General features: G+C 40.0%; 1 long non-coding RNA gene across 3 annotated transcripts; it reads left to right on the top strand.

The window, feature by feature from the left end:
• Positions 1 to 330: 330 nt before the first annotated feature.
• Positions 331 to 3,185, top strand: LOC102081207 (uncharacterized). Of its 3 annotated transcripts, none has more exons than XR_003217949.1 (4): positions 331 to 521; positions 703 to 839; positions 926 to 1,148; positions 1,267 to 1,507. It is a non-coding gene; the product is annotated as an uncharacterized LOC102081207 (long non-coding RNA). The 3 variants fall into 3 exon arrangements; XR_268867.4 differs by having other exon boundaries at positions 1,237 to 1,507; XR_002059031.2 differs by lacking the exon at positions 1,267 to 1,507 and adding an exon at positions 2,816 to 3,185 and having other exon boundaries at positions 332 to 521.
• The last annotated feature ends 1,547 nt before the right edge of the window (positions 3,186 to 4,732 follow it).

The following is a 4,732-nucleotide window of genomic DNA, read 5'->3' as shown; positions in this document are numbered from 1 at the left end:
CTGAGCAGCTGGAAAAAGCTGCTAATAAACAAAGACATCAGAAAGTGTGGGCTTTAGGTGTAGCCCACGCTTTCTGATGCACTAATTAGACTGAGTAACCGACACCCCATACCAGCATTACATAGACACTTGGGGGCTGAGCTGGGTGGGTGGTGTTATAAGCACTTGTTTTGTTAGATGTATTTTTTCAGACAGGGCAGTCTCCTTTCAAACTTCACCATCCTCAGCTGAAACAACAACATCTTAACACCATCTTCATGAACTGCTGAGCCAAACCTGATCCATCAGTGCTGGACTGCACAGATAACTACATGCCACAAGGAGACTGCTGTTTTATGAACTGCCATACCAGTGTGTCTTCAATGGAGAAGATGACACACCCATCACCTGACCTCGTGCCTGATCTGGAGACCATCATCATGCTGCCACACTACACACCTCTGAGACCATCAATTATGACTGATACTGAGGAAACTGTATTTCCTGTCAGAAATGCTCAGTGATCCTCAGAGCAGAGAGAGGTATGATTCTTTATCTTTGATAAAAAATGTCATTGCTTTTAATTCATTTAATTAATTTAAATCCTGATTATTGCATAAATAATTCTACACTCAAATGATTATACTTGTTGAAACTTTTTGAGTTTTAATTCACATTATGGATTACAAATCTATGCTTTTTCTAGTCTGTCTCTCTGTGCAGGTATTGCTGTCTTCTGTGTTCTTCAGTGTTCCAACTGAGACATTCAAACCTCATTGCAGAGCTCATGTCTTTCCTCACCATCATGTGAGTGTGAGATTGCTCTGGATTCTGGTTATGTGGCCTGCAGCACCTATAAGGTATTTCAATATTGTTCATTGTATAACTCATTTGTAGTTTTTAGGCCTTAACACAACTAAAATGTTCCTTTTTCTGTATTTTTTAGAACAAGCTCGTCCAGTGTGCCTGCATTCCAGCTTCTTAGACTCTACGCAAGTGGACAGAGTATCAGTGTTTGGCCACTCTTACAGACACCGACTTCTGTCAACTCACTTCTACTGATCAGGCACTTCACTCCAAGAAGACAGAGGGTTGCAAGCCTGTCATCGTTTCCAGTGTGGCTTTGTATTCTTGGGGTAGCATCAGATTTTTCCCACAAATATTCAAAGGTAACACTTGTTTTAAGCTTAGTTATTAAATCAAAAGTCTTCCCTTGTGTTATGTCTGTGAAGGTTCTCATGGTGTCCTTTGATGTAGTCTCTCTCTTCAGTTGCATACCCACTACAGAGGCAGTGGAGACTGTCAGAAAACGACTACAAGAAGACAGCTCCTTGGAAGACAGGACCAACTTCACACCCGATCAGATTTGCACACTGTTAGACCTCTGCCTTACCACTACATATTTGAAATACAACGAGGGTTTCTACAGACAAAAACATGGCTGCGCCATGGGCTCCCCCGTGTCACCTATTGTAGCCAAACTTTGCATGGAGGAAGTGGAAAAGAAGGCTCTTGGCTCTTTTAAAGGGAGAGTACCCAGCCACTGGTACAGATATGTAGACGACACCTGGGTCAAAATCAAAACACAAGAAGTGGAATCCTTCACTGCGCACATTAACGCTGTGGATAAAAACATCAAGTTCACCAGGGAAGACACAAAGGACGACAGTTTGCCTTTCCTGGACTGCGCCGTGCACATTGAAGAGAATGGCAACCTCAACATTGAAGTTTATCGGAAGCCCACACACACAGACCAGAACCTCCTCTTTGACTCCCATCACCCTCTGGAACACAAACTTGGAGTAATTAGGACCCTACCCCACCGTGCAGAACATGTTCCCTCTAAGCCTGAAGGGAAAAAGAAGGAACACACACATGTAAAGGACGCACTTAAAACATGTGGCTATCCTAATTGGGCGTTTATAAAGTCAGCAAAGAGGCACAGAAAAGAACATCAGACACCAGCGAGGGAGGATAAGAAAGACAGATGCAACAACATTGTCATCCGCTATGTAGCCGGTGTATCAGAAAAACTCAGGAGAGTTTTCTCCAAATACGACATCCCAGTGTACTTCAGACCCAGTAACACACTCAGACAGAAACTGGTTCACCCGAAAGACAAAACTCCAAAACACAGACTTAACAACGTGGTGTATGCTGTACAGTGCAGCGAGGAATGCCCAGACCTCTACATCGGAGAGACAAAATAGCCACTTCACAAGCGCATGGCACAACATAGAAGAGCCACCTCCACGGGACAAGACTCAGCAGTCCATCTGCATCTAAAGGTCAAAGGTCACTCTTTCGAGGATGCCAATGTTCACATTTTGGACAGAGAGGACAGATGGTTTGAAAGAGGAGTGAAAGAAGCCATCTATGTCCACTGTGAGTGACCATCTTTGAACAGAGGCGGTGGTTTACGACACCAACTGTCTGCCATCTATAATCCAGTTTTGAGATCCCTTCCGAGTCACCTTAACGTCCACTCACATCCTGGGCCATCTGACCTCAGGAAATCACATGATAGGGTGGGGCCAGATTTCACAATAAGCTCACCCGAAACCCTGGCTGATTGGGACCCACACCCACTTTCACACCTTGGCTCATGTGATTAGGTAGAGGATCTTCAGGGGGTCCTTTGTCCCTCTTTGGGGGGAAACTCCCACTGGGTTTAAATCTGGGACTCTCCACTATGGACCCTTAGAACTGAAGAAGCTTCTCGGATGAGAGGTGAAACGTCTTCAAGCAACTCAAAGAAGTCCAGACGCTTTTCTTTCCAAGCTCATTAGACTTCCCTTGTGTTAATTACATTTTATTTGTTGTTATTTTCTTTTAGATTTATATGCAGTGATTGGAAGTGGTGGAGCTTTGTTAACTGTGTGGAAAACATCTGTTTGTGATGATATTTACAATGAGGCTTTAAGGTGACAGTTTCCATGTTATTTCAATCCGTTTACTAAGCAAAAACATGTTTGTAATTAACATATTTTTTCAGTTTTGTCTTTTGGATTTATGGTTAACATTCCTCTGTGACAGCAAATACTAAACTGGTCCAAGTAACCAGCATATCATTGGTCAAAGGCAAAAAGGACTACATGTCACACTAGCAATGAATTTTTGACTGTTTGTGTTAGTATAGAGTAGGTCTAATAGTGGTTTTCCACATCTGCTCTAATATATATAGATAATGGGTCAGACATATAAAGTCATTTTGAAAAGTTCATAAAGGTCACATCCTGTGTTCCTCTTTATCATTTTATAACAGGTCACACAGCTGACTTGAGTTTTGATCAGAGTAGAACCATAACATTCATGCTAATGGTTCTACTGTTTACAGTTACTTTATGATGGATTTCACCCTGGTCACAGCACTATGTGAAAAGCTGTTAGAGGTAAAGTTAAGCCAATTAATACCTCATCATAAGTCACTCTCTAACGCAGGGTAGTGATTATTTTTCACTGTAATTTATTCCACAAAATTGTTCTTTATTTGATTCTTTAAATATGCACATCGATTGTTCAGCTGTGTGACTCTCCACACCTGAAATATATCACAATGTGGACTTCATTTCGACAGTATTTTGTAGATTGGTACCATATTTATTATCAAATCATCTTGTGCATTTATTACCTAAATGTTGTTTGTGGGGTTTCTTTTTTGTTTGTTTGTTTGTTTGGTTTTTGTTTGTTTTTTTTCAATTTTTACATTTCACCAGCTGTGTAAACTCTGCAATTTTACCTTGGTTTTAGTCCACATTAGTTTATCTGCTGCCTGGGATTCCTGTCTTCCTTCTCTCACCCCAACCGGTCGCAGCAGATGGCCGCCCCTCCCTGAGCCTGGTTCTGCCGGAGGTTTCTTCCTGTTAAAAGGGAGTTTTTCCTTCCCACTGTCGCCAAAGTGCTTGCTCATAGGGGGTCATATGATTGTTGGGTTTTTCTCTGTATCTATGAAGCGCCTTAAGGCAACTTTTTTTGTGATTTAGCACTATATAAATAAAATTGAATTGAATTGAATTGGTTTTCTTCCTTTTCTAGTGTTTCTCATAATTTTTCACAGTTAAACAAGTAACTTTGAGGTTACTTCAGCGTTTTCAGCTGTTATCTGTTGACAGTTTTGCCTAATTACTACATTTCTGCAAAATTATAGCAGTTCTGGTAAGTTGTAATATTTCTGCCAAGTTATTAATTTTCTACTAAATTATATAATTTCTGCTAAGTCATGTTATTCTAAATTATTACATTTCTGCTAAGTTGTAGCTTCTGGTAAACTACAATATTTCTGCTGAATTGTTATGTTTCTTCTAAGTTATTGCATTTCTGCTAAGTTATTACATTTTTGTTAACTTGATGTTGTTCTGCAAAGTTACTAAAATTTCAACAACTTTTTAAACACTGGCTTTGATTTCTTCAACTTCTTCAGCTATTTCAACTATTTTCAGCAGACAGCTTCAGCTTTGAAGCATCCACACAGCATTTTCGCAGGAAATGCAAATTTTTCTAGTTATTATTCTAGTTGCTTCCGTACACTTTTCGCCGTTGAACTACTTCCACAATTTTCAGCCGATTTTCACCGTTCAAATTTTAAACTATTCTGCTCTTTTTGCTCTTTCCGGCAATATCTTTTGGTATTTTATACTATTATACTTTTTAAAATATTACGTTTTTTTCCTTTAATTTGTCCCATTGAAATGAATGGGAAACTTCTGCCATTCTGCTAAAACTTGCTTGTTTTTGAAACTTAACTACTTTTTCC

Source organism: Oreochromis niloticus, unplaced genomic scaffold (assembly GCF_001858045.2).
Source record: "Oreochromis niloticus isolate F11D_XX unplaced genomic scaffold, O_niloticus_UMD_NMBU tig00003560_pilon, whole genome shotgun sequence".
Lineage (NCBI taxonomy): Eukaryota > Metazoa > Chordata > Actinopteri > Cichliformes > Cichlidae > Oreochromis > Oreochromis niloticus.
This window is presented reverse-complemented; position numbering and strand designations above follow the sequence as displayed.